Source organism: Schistocerca piceifrons, chromosome 2, assembly GCF_021461385.2.
Source record: "Schistocerca piceifrons isolate TAMUIC-IGC-003096 chromosome 2, iqSchPice1.1, whole genome shotgun sequence".
NCBI classification, from domain to species: domain Eukaryota; kingdom Metazoa; phylum Arthropoda; class Insecta; order Orthoptera; family Acrididae; genus Schistocerca; species Schistocerca piceifrons.
The window spans coordinates 435,825,246-435,841,588 of record NC_060139.1 but is presented as its reverse complement, the minus strand read 5'-3'; the positions used below and the strand labels follow the sequence as shown (position 1 = coordinate 435,841,588).

Here is a 16,343-nt window from a genome sequence, read left to right as displayed (position 1 = left end):
GTTTAATTTTACTATTGACAATGCAGCAGACTATGACCATGGCAATGGTTGGGTTACTGTTGCAATAGCACATTACCCAGGAGACAATGCAGCGCTACAACATGAGGAGAAGACATCCCCATCTCACTGTTTGCACAGTTGCCACCACCTTTCACATAAACACATGCATCTGAACAAGAGAAGCTAATTACTGGACAACTGGCAAAAGGTGCCTTACAGAGAAAACATAGGCATGATTTAAGATACAAGCCTGTTAAGTACAAAGTGGGTGACCTAGTATTAGTAAAGACAAAGGAACAGGCAAAGGATTTAGTTGGTGAGATCAAAAAGCTTTTTGAATTGTACCATGGCCCATTTGTTGTGGTAAGCTGCCCTCACCCAAATGCTTACAGGTTGGAGTAGCTTATGTCACATAAACCATTGGGACTCAGGAATGTAACTGAGCTGCAACTGTACAAACAGCCACTGTAATGGGGTTGAATCCTTCTTTTTTTAATAGTAACAACATACATTTACTAAATGGTGCTTATATGTTGAGGATAATTTATCATGTGTGCATTAGCTGAGTATTTTTTATTTATTTATTTTTGCAAGGGACTCCTTGCTGTGTACTATTTACAGACATATTTAGTTTTAAGATTTTTCTGGATGGCCTACTGGTTTTTATGTATAGTGGTATTTGGAGTTGTGGAACAGCTAGTTGGCACAGTTAATTCTCTCATAATGACCAGTGATACAGGTTACAACAGTTGTAGTCAGTGTACAGCACTTAAATATACATGATAGGATGTGAATGTGAGAGAGGGACATTGAGTGGAATTTTTTGTATTGTTTATAACGATATGAATATTGATTAAATTTTTCCGAGTGGTGATTGTGACTTGGTCACACACCAAATTCTTTTGGTGTGTGAGGGGTGGAGATAGTTCAGCATGGGACTGACTGATGATAATATGGAATTGAATAGTGTTCATATAATATGTTCTTGTATTCATTGAAGAAATTTTTAGATTTGGAGGGATGTATAATTTGTTGTTATTTTTGTTTATCTGTTTAGGAATACTTAGTTTCAGGGGAATATAGGCTGATTTGTGGATTATGTTGTGCCAAGGGGTATTTTATATATTTAATTTTATTCATTTTGCAGCGCTGTAATTATCATTGGTCACTGAGCAGCAGTTAGATTATTGTTCGGGTTAAAAGTAGAGACAGAGTTGTTGCTGGAATATACCATGGAACCCATCGTATAGTAAATTTTTGACTGCTATTCTGGTCACATATTTTCTTAACCTTGTTTAAATGTTTTACAGTTGCAATGATTTGGGCCATTTCTGTTCTTGAATGGAACAAATTCTTGCGATCAAAGAAAAGTCTGTAGCCAGAATGTATTTCTTGGTAACACTACCATCTGTATGTTTGTGTCAGGTTTCACCCTGAAATTTGGCTTTAACAGGGTAGTAGAGAGGGTGGGTTTACATCTGACCAGTTCTTGGTATGCAGACACCTTTGTTGACAGGAAATGTTTTGGGTGAATTTTGTTTGTTTCTGGTAGAATCGGGTTAGCTGACTGTCAGGAGAACTTGAGAAACAGTGGTCGAAGTCTGAGCTGCAATACTGATGCAGGTCAGAGGCACACCACAGAAGACAACAAAAGGAGTAGTGCTTACTGTATGTGCTGTGTAATTTCTACTGAGAAATATAGTGGATCGAAATAAAAAGATTGAAGAAAAAGAAAAAGGACAATATTAACAGGACTTTAAGAAAAATTCATGGTCCACCTTCCATTCGTTTATGTATTGTTACTTACGATCTTTGGCCAGTCATATCAGCATCATGGAAATGCTGATGAATAAATGTATTTAGCATAAGTTTAGTTAAGTTAAGGTAGGAAGTGCTGCCGCATAAGATGATATAGGGACTTGTTCAGTTCGATTTTTCTTCTATCAAATGTAGAATTTATTTCTGTGTATTATTTCATTTCTGAGGGTGCAGACTGGATTTGGTACTACTTGCAACTCCATTCACTGCATTTATGGAGTAGCAAGTGGGGATAATTGAGAGCGTACAAGTTGTGGGGAGAGATTAGAGTGGCAGTTTCCTGCCGCAGAGCAAGTGGCTGGCAGTTGCTACAGGGCTGTTGTGAATAGCTAATGTTAATGCCACCATGGAAAAACCCAAGCAGACACTTGGCATGTTTGTGGGCTTCGAGAAATTTATATGCCAGAGAAAAATTGATAAAAACAAAACTGAGAGTGACATGGAGGTGTGAGTTGGCGCTCTTGGACAGAAAAATATATAAATTATCTAGACGCGCCACAGAAATATGTAACAGTTTAAAAGTTATCATTGTCTTAAAAATTGTAAATTTATGAAAGTTCAAAAGTTAATATCTTGGCAATGCTTCGGCTGATTAATATAAACAAAGTGTCTATGGATGCAGCTAGTAGAGCTGCATTGAGCAATCATAGCTGATTTAGCGTAGTGTGTACCATTTTTGAATGAGAGGTCAAAATATGGGATTCAACTGAGGGAAACTGTGTTTTTGGTAATAAATAAATTGAAAGAGTTGAAACTAGTGGCAGCATTCTAAAGTTTAAAGAGGAAGATGAGTAACTAAGTATGTATTTTTATTTGTTTATTTACTTTTAGTATAAAAAATCCAGGAAAAGCAAAATCATGCAACAAGAACATTATTCATGAAAAAACAGTGGCAGATACAAAAATTGGACTTTAAATTGTTATTGTCCAGTAAATTTCCATATTTTTCAATGTGTCATATATGTTTTTGGGTTTAGTTTGAGAATATTCATAATTTTTGTCAAACAGTGTTTTGAGTTAGGCAGTTGTTTCAAGGGTGAATAGGGCAGCCATCTTTGATGACAGGGGAGTTGGTTTTGAGTGATGTTAAGAGCCAGACGTGCTGTGCATTTAGGGGGAGTAGCGGTTTGGTAGCCACATTCGGGGACAAGTATGTATGTAGCGATGTTCAAAAATGATCAAGCTGAGTGCATTATAGTGGTTTAGGACAGCAGATAACAGTGTATTTTGTGAACTGTGAACAGACTGTCAAGTACCGTGATCATGCCATATAAATTTTATAGTGAAGTGTTGCAGCATCAGTTATTAAAGGCCATCCTTACGTAAAACACCTCAGACTGCATTTTAAGTGTTTAGTGAATATATTGGAAAATAGAAATAAACTAGTTGTTCAAATTATAAATCAATGTGAGTGACTCAATATTTTAAATTTCACCGCAATACCTGCCTGCATTGTTTTTATATTTTATTTCAGCTTAAAAACTGAGTATATGACAGGTGTGAGCTGGCTCCCTATGACAAAAAATGTAGCCAAACATTGAGACCAGTCACATCTCTGGGCCACTTAATTATGTTGAGTGTAACAAATATATATATTTTTGTGCCATAGCTCATGGGAGCTTGAGCCAAACTATTCAAACTTCAATGTGTAGTGCCCAGTAACATTGTAACTGGAATCTGTAAGTGTGGAAATTTTTAAATTAAATGGATTACTGAATGATGGATCGGTCACACTGGCCCAAATGATTCAGATCAAATTAATTCGCAATTGCAAATAATGACTACCATCACCTGCAGAATGGAATGATGACAGTGAAAATTTTTGCCGGACCCAGATGCCCCGCTTATCACGAGTGGTCACCTTACCATTTGGCTATCTGTGCAGACCCAAACTTCCATCCGTTATCAACCATGCGCCTACGACATGATTGCATGTCTAAAGGAATTTTGCATCATAGTCAGAATAACACAGGCACTGCAATATCGCAAATGACTCAGCACTTCGTTATTAGCCTCCAAGGTCACCGGACCAGACTGTATGTGATTATTTCTTGAAGGGGTTTATAAAAGGCTGTTTATGTGCAACCAATACCAACAACAACAAATTAAGTGAGACATCACATAACAGCAGTTGTGGAAGCTGTACCTCAAAACATGCTCACTGCAGTGTGGGAACAAGTTGAATACTGCATTGACATATGCCATGCATCTCAAGGGGGGGGTGGGGGGGGCACATTGAACACCTATGAAAAGGCATGAAAAAAACCTATTGAGATTTCTGTTAATCAAAAAACAGAATTAATTGTGTATGTTTATTAGTTTCAGAAATATAGATGTGTCAAATTGGATGATTCTTTTTGATACACCCCACATGTTACACACTGGACGTGTTGGTTTCACATGTATGATATTCTCGTATACCTGATCTTGGGGACATTTCCGATGCTTAGTAAGTCACATAACCCATTTGGTTTGGATCCTATACTGATCAGCATCCACTAAGAAGGCACAATACTACATGTAATGTACTAAAAGACAACCTATAGGGAAGAAATATATAATATATATTAAAAATTAATGAAATAAAATCACAGGGATCAGGCATTAGTAGAGAGCAAGGGGAAACCAAAAAATGTGTATTACCTCACGGAGGCAATGACAGGCATAGCAGTGCAGAACAGGATCTCGTGCACAGACTGTAAACAGTTGGCCGGCCGAAGTGGCCGTGCGGTTAAAGGCGCTGCAGTCTGGAACCGCAAGACCTCTACGGTCGCAGGTTCGAATCCTGCCTCGGGCATGGATGTTTGTGATGTCCTTAGGTTAGTTAGGTTTAACTAGTTCTAAGTTCTAGGGGACTAATGACCTCAGCAGTTGAGTCCCATAGTGCTCAGAGCCATTTGAACCATTTTTTTGTAAACAGTTGTATGCTACAAGGGCCACAGAGGCCCACCTGTATTCATGTAGCACATATATATGAATCATGGGAGCTCATGCAACATATGGGTTAGCACCAATGACAGTCACTTTGAGGAGCTCCCATTGGGTTTACAGTGCGATAGTGGTGTAAAATTCAAATAATAATGCATAAACTAAGAAATAAATAAAACATAATAGTGCATATGGGAGTATACACAACACAGGACATGCCAGATTGAAAGCTATGCACAGAGACATAGAAAACCCTTATGCTAAATAACATTGGAATAGAATAATGAAGTAGAATGCATAGAGCAATAAAACACAGATTAGACTACAAATATATGTCTAAAAGGTAACAGTGCTAAAAAGATAAAATACGACTGCACACACATGACAGGCAACCAATTCCCTGGTAAGAAGAAGCTAATAACTAGTAAATTGTTTGAAAATGGGAAACAAGCCATCATAGGAAACATATTCTTGCTTTATAACTAATCATTGAGTAACATATTTTTCTTAGCATGTGGATGTTTAATGATTTTGAGCTCTTCAAGCAGAGTCTCCTACCTTTGGGAGCAAGATGCAAAAGCCTTAAGTTTCAGTGGATAGTGAGGTGAAACCGAAAAATGTGAATTACCTCATGAAGGCAATGACAGGCATAGCAATGCAGAGCAGGGCCTCGTGTACCTCCTTTGTTAATGGACTACGTTTCCTGAATATTCTTCCACTGAATGTCAGTTGGGCATCTGCCTTACCTGTGATTAATTTTGTGTGGTCATTCCATTTTAAATTACTCTGTATGTATACTTCTAGATATTTTATGGAAGCAACTGCTTCCAATGGTTGTTTTGTAATCCTGTAATCATATATTAACAGTTCTTTCTGTCCTTGTATACTCAATACATTATATCTGTTTATGTTGAGGACCAATTACCACTCCCTACACCATGTGTTGATCCTGTGCATTTTGTAACAATTTTCTAGCATTGTGACTTCTCTGTACACAATAGTAACATCTGAAAAAAGCCTCATGGAACTTCTGATGTTGTCTACAATGCCATTTATATATATTATGCAAATTAAAGGACCTATAACACTCCCTTGTGTATGCCTGAAGCCACTTTTACATTTGATGACTTCTCTCCCTTCAGAATAGCATGCTAAGTTCTGTTTGCTAGAAACTCTTCAAACTAATCAAAATGTTGGCCTAATATCCCATACACTAATATTTAGTTCATTAGGTGTCCATGCAGAACTGTATAAAATGCCTTACAGAAATCCCGGGTTCGATTCCCGGCGGGGTCAGGGATTTTCTCTGCCTCGTGATGGCTGGGTGTTGTGTGCTGTCCTTAGGTTAGTTAGGTTTAAGTAGTTCTAAGTTCTAGGGGACTGATGACCATAGATGTTAAGTCCCATAGTGCTCAGAGCCATTTGAACCATTTGAACCTTACAGAAATCAAGGAACATAGAATCTGTGTGCTGGTATCTACCACCTTCTGGATCTCCTGGACAAAAAAGTGAACTGGGTTTTACACTATTATTGTTTTCAGACAACATTTTGATTCCTACAGAGGAGATTTTTGGTCTCCAGATATGTTATAATATGTGAGAAAAAAATATGTTCCAAATTTCTACAGCTCACCAATGTCAGAGATATAAGCCTATAGTGTTGATGACCTTTTTGAAAACAGGAATTACCTCTGCTTTTTTCCAATCACCCGGCTCCTCCAGAGACCTATGGTACATAGCTGCTAGAAGAGGGGGCAAGTTATTTCATATACTGTATGTAGAATGATATTGGTATCCCATCAGGTCCAGTGACCTTCTCTCTGTAGTGCGATTTCAATTGCTTTATAATCCCATGGTCACTTATTTCAGTATCAGCTATTTTGTTATCATGCAACAATTTAACTAAGTGTCATCTTCCTCTGTGAAAAAGCTTTGTTAAAAGATGAATAGTATTTCAACACTTCCTGTGCTGTCCTCTGTTTAAGGGCCATTATGGTCACAGAGTATCTGGACAGATGGTTTCTATCCATTTACTGATTTAACATAAGAGGAAAATTTCTTAGAATTTTCTGTCAAGTTGGTAGACAGAATATAGCATTTGGGTTCACTGAATGCTTCATGATGGCTCTCCTTACTCCAAGTTTGGCTATAAAAGCAAAATAAGTTTAAGAAACTGACTGAATAATAATGTAACGCGCATTAAAAGATCATAAATTTTCTGCCAAAAAGCATCCATTAAGAAGGCATGATATTGCATGTAATTTACGAAAAAATATATTAAAAATTAATGAAATAAAATCACAGGGATCAGGCATTAGTAGAGAGCGAGGGGAAACCAAAAAATGTGTATTACCTCACGGAGGCAATGACAGGCATAGCAGTGCAGAACAGGATCTCGTGCACAGACTGTAAACAGTTGTATGCTACAAGGGCCACGGAGGCCCGCCTGTATTCATGTAGCGCATATATATGAATCATGGGAGCTCATGCAACATATGGGTTAGCATCAATGACAGTCACTTTGAGGAGCTCCCATTGGGTTTACAGTGTGATAGTGGTGTAAAATTCAAATAATAATGCATAAACTAAGAAATAAATAAAACATAATAGCGCATATGGGAGTATACACAACACAGGACATGCCAGATTGAAAGCTATGCACAGAGACATAGAAAACCCTTATGCTAAATAACAGTGGAATAGAATAATGAAGTAGAATGCATAGAGCAATAAAACACAGATTAGACTACAAATATATGTCTAAAAGGTAACAGTGCTAAAAAGATAAAATACGACTGCACACACATGACAGGCAACCAATTCCCTGGTAAGAAGAAGCTAATAACTAGTAAATTGTTTGAAAATGGGAAACAAGCCATCATAGGAAACATATTCTTGCTTTATAACTAATCATTGAGTAACATATTTTTCTTAGCATGTGAATGTTTAATGATTTTGAGCTCTTCAAGCAGAGTCTCCTACCTTTGGGAGCAAGATGCAAAAGCCTTAAGTTTCTGAGTGTAGAAGGATGGTGACCACTGGATTTAAGGTGCTCAGTGGAGGCAGAACTATGCTTAACCTGCCCCCTTTTTAATGTGTAACCTGCAACTTATGAATACTTTCCAAATAATGCTTGAAAAGTTCTCCGGAATTGTATAGTTTCATTTTATTGAAGCACCTATGTCTGAATTTCAAGCAGGGTCCCATGTTTCATTCAAGGCTGAAGTACTATTCCAAAACAGTTGGTAAGCCTCTGCAATGCTGTTCAAGTTTAGGGGAAATACCAAGTGGCTTGAGGCATGAATGAGAATTTTGACTGCAAGGGAGGCAAGCTAGGGTAGTCTATGCATTTGTGCAAAGCCTTTGTGCCACGTTGGTGTAGCAGTTAGCACATCTGCCTAGTGAACAACAAACCTGGAATCCAGTCCTGGCCTCGGTATCAGCTTTCATTCATCACTTCAGTCTGCATATACACGTAATTAATGATTATTTATTACATCTCTAGACCTGTTCAGCTTTCATCTGAGCTGTCTCTGTTAGCATTGAGTTTAGGCTCTTGATTAGTATGCTTGTGTCATCAGCAAACATTACAGCTTTTGAAATACTCTTTAAAATCAATCGAAGATTATTTATATATGCTAGAAACAGTAGTGGGCCCAATACTGATCCTTATGGCACTCCACATGTTATGTTCCTCTATTCTGATGTAGTTTTCATGCCTGAGATATAGTCTATTAATGAAACCCTGTGCTTTCTGTTATCAAGGTAAGGTCCCAGCCATGCAAAAAGGATGATGTTGAAACCATAAGATTTTACGTTGCAAGGTCACAGAATACACCAACAGGATATTTTTTCTTGTTAGCCCAGTTACCACTGTTGTGTTCTGTACTTTTTCCTGTGTTGACAATCTTTTTATAAAACCCTAACTGAGAGGTGGTTAACAAGTTCTGCTCTTTTTTGTGAGGCAATATTCTATCATGGACCAATTTATCAAATACTTCTGCAAAGAATGAGATTTTCACTCTGCAGCGGAGTGTGCGCTGATATGAAACTTCCTGGCAGATTAAAACTGTGTGCCCGACCGAGACTCGAACTCGGGACCTTTGCCTTTCGCGGGCAAGTGCTCTACCAACTGAGCTACTGAAGCACGACTCACGACCGCTACTCACAGCTTTACTTCTGCCAGTACTTCGTCTCCTACCTTCCAAACTTTACAGAAGCTCGTGGGAGAGCTTCTGTAAAGTTTGGAAGGTAGGAGACGAGGTACTGGCAGAAGTAAAGCTGTGAGTACCGGGGGTGAGTAGTGCTTCGGTAGCTCAGTTGGTAGAGCACTTGCCCACGAAAGGCAAAGGTCCCGAGTTCGAGTCTCGGTCGGGCACACAGTTTTAATCTGCCAGGAAGTTTCATATCAGCGCACACTCTGCTGCAGAGTGAAAAATCTCATTCTGGAAACATCCCCCAGGCTGTGGCTAAGCCATGTCTCCGCAATATCCTGTCTTTCAGGAGTGCTAGTTCTGCAGGTTCGCAGGAGAGCTTCTGTAAAGTTTGGAAGGTAGGAGACGAGGTACTGGCAGAAGTAAAGCTGTGAGTACCGGGCATGAGTCGTGCTTCGGTAGCTCAGTTGGTAGAGCACTTGCCCGCGAAAGGCAAAGGTCCCGAGTTCGAGTCTCGGTCGGGCACACAGTTTTAATCTGCCAGGAAGTTTCACTTTTGCAAAGATTTGAAGGAGTGATTTATTTACCTCCAGTTTTGTGTATGGGTGTTACTACAGCATTGTTAAGTTTTGACTAATTACAAAGGTAGTTTAAGGAAAATCCTATCAAGTCAGCACAAGATTTTAATATTCTGCTATAAAAACCATTATAACCATCAGAATTAATGCTTTTTATGGATCTGATAAATTTTGCTATCTCCTAAGTGTTTGTATTTTTGAAACTAGTGTCTGTTGGTGGTGCATTCAGTGTCTCCATGAGTAAATCGAATGCACCAGTATTTAGTTGTTTATTGCTTGGTGTAGTATTTGTAGTCACTGGGAGGAATGATCACTGAATTTGGTTGCAAATGACTTGAAAGTGTCACTGCTTCTGGCAGAGCTTTTTTGTGGCAGCTACATTTTATTTGGATGACTAGCTTTGTTTCTTTCTTGTTTAATAATGTTCGAAGTACTTTTTGCATTATTCTTAGAGGTGTTTTCAGCAGAGTACATGACTTTTGCTTCTTTAATGACAGAGTGGGTGATTCAACAGTTCTGTAGTAATGGAGTTCCAAATTTTTACTACTGCTTGTTTTCAGAACTACGTAAACATGTGAACTCCCTCTTACTAGCGTAAGGCACTTTAATCCCAGAAGTTATACTGACTGAGTTGATTCACAGTCATAATAACTGTCATGGTAAACTTGACCTTCACAGTTTTGGAAATGTGTTCCTCTTTCACAATTCAAACTAGTCTTAGTGCCTCCTGATATTCATATCTTTGGGAAAATGAAGATTTTTTAAAAATTGAGATATAATTTTTAAAAATAAAGATGAAGCAAAAGACAAAATGGTGAAAAGACATACTGTTTCACAATCAGAAAGAGGTCAATTCATACTTCACCCAGTAAAATACGTCTGACAACTCTGTTAATTACAACACACAATAAAGCATTTCTAGAATAAAATTTTGTCTTTTCTTGTTTTTTTTTTTTTTTTTTTATGTGGAATTTTCATAATCTATTCTGCTATAAGAAATCAGAGGCAGTTACTTTTTTTATTTCCTCACATATAAACTTTCATATATTAGTAATATGTTTGCACATAACAAACTATGTAAGAAATATACATATTTAAACTGCTGTTAAGAGTCATTTTATATGATTCTTCTTACATAAATAAGTGGTCAGATTGTGAGTCATTCACCTGATCCCAAATCATCTTACATTCCTCAGGCTTTTTTGTTGGTCAAGTAATGTCTTTACATTGTTTAGTAAATATTACAGTCTTGTGTTCTTACAGAGTTATTTCATTACCATATCAGTCATAAGCATATATTATCACAAATTCAGCTTGTTGTAGAGATCTTCCCAAAATGACATACGTTCTTGCAACAAGTTGCTTCCTACTTCCAATCCTGTATGGCTGATGTTGAGGTATTCTGGATTATTTGCATTAAATAAAGGCCATTTAGCAGTCAGCAGTGGGTCATCCTCAGGAGTTGGGTTCCTGCCACAGAATAATTTTTACAATAAGGATGTACAAATGAAGTATTTTATACATTCAGGGTGATCCAATTAATAAAATACAAAGTTGTGCTGAAAAGTGAAGCCTCCAAATTTTTTATATGAAAACACTTGAAGCTTTTTGAATAAAATAAACATTATTAACATTCTACATCTTTATTCTTCATGTCTACAATTTTATTTCTCAACATAGTCACCGTGGCAATGAAGGCATTCCTCCCAATGAAAGACTGGTTTGTTAATACTGCCACTGTAGAATGTCTGACTCTGTTGATGGAGTCACAACCTCACCTCTGCATTCACCATTTCATCACTACCAAAGTGAAGTCCTCAAAGGTGTTCTTTTAGTTTTGGAAACAGATGAAAATGGGACTGGGCCAAGTTGGGATTGTATGAAGAATGACTGATGACAGTGAACTCAAGGTGTCAGATTGTTGCAGATGTCACAGTACTTTGTGTGGCCTTGATTGTCATGCTCAAGGAGAGGGTGCTACATGTGTGGATGAACTATTTGAATTTGTAGTTTCAGTTTTCTGGGGGTCTTGGACCACCTTGAAGAGCTTATGGTGATGCCCTTAGGCACAAATTCCAAATGCATCACACTTTAACATTCCAGAACACTGAGTATGACTTTGCCTGCTGATGGCATGGTTGTGAAGTTGTCTGGGATCAGTGATCAATTGTAGCAGAGCTCAGCTGATGCTTTCCTGTTTTCAGGGTCAAAACTATGAAGCCAGTTTTCATCACGTCACAATGTTGTTAAATAATCCATCACCCTCATAAGCACAATGCAAAAGAAATAGTTGACACGTGCAGTCTCCTGTGTTCCATATCAAGAGTGAGCATACAAAGTGTGGTGTCACCGCCAGACACCACACTTGCTAGGTGGTAGCCTTTAAATCAGCCGCGGTCCGTTAGTATACGTCGGACCCGCGTGTCGCCACTATCAGTGATTGCAGACCGAGAGCCGCCACACGGCAGGTCTAGAGACACTTCCTAGCACTCGCCCCAGTTGTACAACCGACTTTGCTAGCGATGGTTCACTGACAAAATATGCTCTCAATTGCTGAGGTGATAGTTAGCATATCCTTCAGTTACGTCATTTGCTACAACCTAGCAAGATGCCATTACCAGTTACTATTGATACTGAATCATGTACAGTCAAGAGCGACACTCATCATTAATGGATTAAAGTTAAGTATTCCACCAGCTACGTCTGTTTTTCTAAGTTCTAATTTCCTTGACCTATTCCAGACCTCACGCCAGCCTGTGCGAGCTAAAACGCGTGCCTTTCAGCTTCCTCTAATATCATGGTGTTGGCTCTCCTGCCAACCCACAACACAAAGCACCCACCATGCACACAGTTTTCTGTATCACAGTTCTACAATGATGGCCTGTACATGCTCTTGTGATATGCCACACTTTACTGTAAGCTGTCTCTCTGATGACTTCATCAATCCAAATCCAAAGAGTCTCGTTGGTCACTGTACACCATCATAAACTCCAAGCTCTGTCACACACATTGAGGTTAGCCCCACCATCTCCATTGTAAGCACAAATAACCCAACATCACACATTACTAATTTTGACACAATGATCACCATGCAAGCTTTCATTCTTCAATGTATTTCAATTTGAGGCAAGTTTTCTGCAGTTATAAACTTACAGCATGCCATTTCTCATGCATTGACACAGTTATGTTACACCACACCATGTTACATGTTACAGTTTGGAGCCCTCTGGTGGCAGAAGGTTGCCACTAGCATCAGTGATGTGGGAAAGTTGACCAAGAAATATGTGTGACATGCAATACCTCAACTGATACTGAGAATAGAAATAAAAATTCAGATGCATTACTTTTCAGCGCACCCTCATGTGTGAGTAGTTGGGAGAGGTGTCATTGGGGGTGACAGCTTTAGTAAATTACAGAAGTATAATCTCACTGGCATCAGTTGCCTATTTGATTAGTAGTTTATATGTTATCCATATATTTTCTATAGTATCTTATACATTTACCCTAAATTCTTGGAAGCTAATAATAGAACAATTCAACTAACAATATTCACCATTTTTTTTTCTAAACATATGTAGTGAGAAAAGATCTAAATGACAAATCATGAGTCATTTTGGGTTACACTGGTACAAGATAAATGAATTAATGTGGCAAAATTATAACTCATAATGAACTTTATAATGAACACAGATGCAAAAATCCTCAACAGTTAAATAAATATTAGTTGAACACCTGTGAAGAAAGATGAGCACTGTAAATTCTCTTAGCTGCACTTGGATCCACAGCCACAACAAATTTTCTGAATGATATCAATCTGCCATACTGGCTGTAAGTTGGCTTAAAATAGCCTTTAATTTTGTGACAACTTTTACTAGCCAGTTTCATGTGTATAGGTATTTTCAAGATGACAACTAGTCAAACAGTTAAAAATGTTGTGGATTGTCTGAACATTAAAACTAAATACATGACACTAAAAGTTTTCCAGAACAACAGTGATGTAGCATACCACATACAACTGTGATAGTTGAAGTCTGGCCAACATGATACATTTTTAACAATATATGACTAGACAAATGTACTCACTTGAAAATGGCTACACAGCTGAAACAGCACAGCAGTGTGACTGGCATGTGTAAAGTAAATTTGTGGGGTATCTCAAGGAAATGTTGTATGGCAGGTATGATTTGACATTGAATATGGGAAAGCTGCAATGCAAGAAAAATGTAGTGAGAAGCATAAAGACCTGCAAAAAATTGTTGCTTGGTGCTTGGACTGGTCATTGACTCACTCACTCATTCATTCATTTATAATGTTCCATAGACCCTATGAAGAAGGAGAGCCTGAGAATGAGTCATGGTATGTATTAACACAAGACAAAGGCATCATATAACTTTAATCTGAATACTGCATTGACAATAAACTAACACTATTCTATTAAGTGCTGTTCACACTCATTGTTGTGGTCCTCAGTCCAGACACTGGTTTAATGCAGCTCTCCGTGCTACTCTATCCTGTGCAAGCTTCTTCATCTCCAAGTACCTAAGGCAACCTACATCCTTCTGAATCTGCTTAGTGTATTCATCTCTTGATGTCCATCTACAGTTTTTACCCTCCATGCTGCCCTCCAATACTAAATTGGTGATCCCTTGATGCCTCAGAACATGTCCCACCAACTGATCTCATCTTCTAGTCAAGTTGTGCCACAAATTCCTCTTCTCCCCAATTCTATTAATTACCTCCTTATTAGTTATGTGATCTGCCCATCTAATCTTCAGCATTCTTTCGTAGTACCCATTTCAAAAGCTTCTATTCTCTTCTTGTCTAAACTATTTATTGTTCATGTTTCACATACATACATGGGTACACTCCATACAAATTCTTTTGGAAAAGACATCCTGACACTTAAATCTATACTCAATGTTAACAAATTTCTCTTCTTCAAAAATGCTTTCCTCACCATTGCCAGACTACTTTTTATATCCTCTTTACCTTGACCTTCATCGGTTATTTTGCTCCACAAATAGCAAAACTCATCTACTACTTTAAATGTCTCATTTCCTAATCTAATTCCCTCTGCATCACCCAATTTAATTCAACTACATTCCATTATCCTCATTTTGCTTTTGTTGATTTTCATCTTTTGTTGATTTTCATCTTTTTATATCCTCTTTACCTTGACCTTCATCGGTTATTTTGCTCCACAAATAACAAAACTCATCTACTACTTTAAATGTCTCATTTCCTAATCTAATTCCCTCTGCATCACCCAATTTAATTCAACTACATTCCATTATCCTCATTTTGCTTTTGTTGATTTTCATCTTATATCAAACTTTCAAGACACTGCCCATTCTGTTTAACAGCTTTTCCAGGTCCTTTGCTGTCTCTGACAGAATTACAATGTCATTAGCAAACCTCAAAGTTTTTATTATTTCTCCATGGCTTTTAATTCCTACTTCAAATTTTTCTTTCGTTTCCTTTACTGCTTGTTGAGTATATAGTTTGATTAACATCAGGGATAGGCCACAACCTTGTCTCACTTCCTTCCCAACCACAGCTTCCCTTTCATGTCCCTCAACTCTTATAACTGCCATCTGGTTTCTGTACAAATTGTAAATAGCCCTTCACTCCCTGTATTTGCTCCATGCCACCTTCAGAATTTGAAAGAGAGTAGTCCAGCCAACATTGTCAAAAGTTTTCTCTAAGTCTACAAATGCTAGAAACTTCTAGAAACTTAGATTTGCCTTTCACACTTATGACATCTAAATTCAATCAAATAAATCAGAGAGAAAGATGAACTTTGAAGAAAGCTGCCAGCTCTTCAGTTTAACTATATAGCTACTGTTTATCTAGTTTTAGTAGCTTAATATTTACCATTTCTGCCAAAGCTATTTGCTGGAGGCTCAATTTCACTTGAATAACTAGTTTTGTTTGTTCTTGTTTAACAATATTCCCATTTGTTTGTGTCTTGTTCTTAGAGTTTCTAAAAAGAAATTAATTGTAGTGTTGTAACCATGACAGGAAATGTTTTGGGGTTGCTGCTAATGAAAACACAGCAAGACCGACAGGAGGAGCCCGTGAACAAACAAGACGGATGAACGGGAATGGAAGGACAAGCACAATGACAGACAACCGAGCAAGACATCAAGATCAACAACAAAGTATTAAGCAACGGGGCCACAAGAGACAACCTCATGAAATCAAAACAATGCCTGCTTGTAAAACGGGAAGTAAGCACACACAATGTAAACAAGATGCCTGTAAGCAAGATATCAACTGAATCAACATGAGTACCAGACTGCCTCACTGAGTGAGATGCAGCTGCCTAAATACATGGCAGGGTATGTCACTATTGGCCGCTGAGACCATGTGCTCCATAGTGGCGCCCTCACATTAGATTTGGGCCCAGGAGTGCATGCAGCCACAGCTTACGGCGCAACTGCTGCAGCGACCTCTAGTGGTCATAGAGTTCCATGCCGTCTGGCAGGGATTAAAAAATCGCGGTGCTCGGTATCAGACATAGTGCACGAGTTTGGTTTTTTTAATGACAGAACACAGGGTTCAACAATATTGGTGGTAATGGAAATTCAAATTTTGGCAATTATATGTTGTCTGAATTATATAGAGCTTTCTGTTCCTACCACATGATACTTTAATTGCAGGAGTTATCTACTCCTTATCCTTAGTTATGTTCAATTTTTTGCTTATTTATTTGGAATGAAAGCCAGACTCAAAAATTCTACATATGTAAATGTAATGCATTGCACAAAAATAGGTAGAAAGACTTTGATTGCTTGTTTGGCTATTAATTACTGAAAACAATGAAAATCACAAAATGTGTGTGAGTTGTCATCTAGTATGATAA

At 38.0% G+C, this 16,343-nt stretch overlaps 1 protein-coding gene across 1 annotated transcript in view; it reads right to left on the bottom strand.

Annotated features, from left to right (window-relative positions):
• Nucleotides 1–10,477: 10,477 nt before the first annotated feature.
• LOC124776402 (putative inactive carboxylesterase 4) overlaps nucleotides 10,478–16,343 on the bottom strand; it is a 107,787-nt gene continuing 101,921 nt past the window's right edge. The window contains exon 9 of the mRNA XM_047251380.1: nucleotides 10,478–10,948. The gene's annotated coding sequence lies outside the window, so the exon portion shown is untranslated. The remainder of the gene's footprint in view (nucleotides 10,949–16,343) is intronic.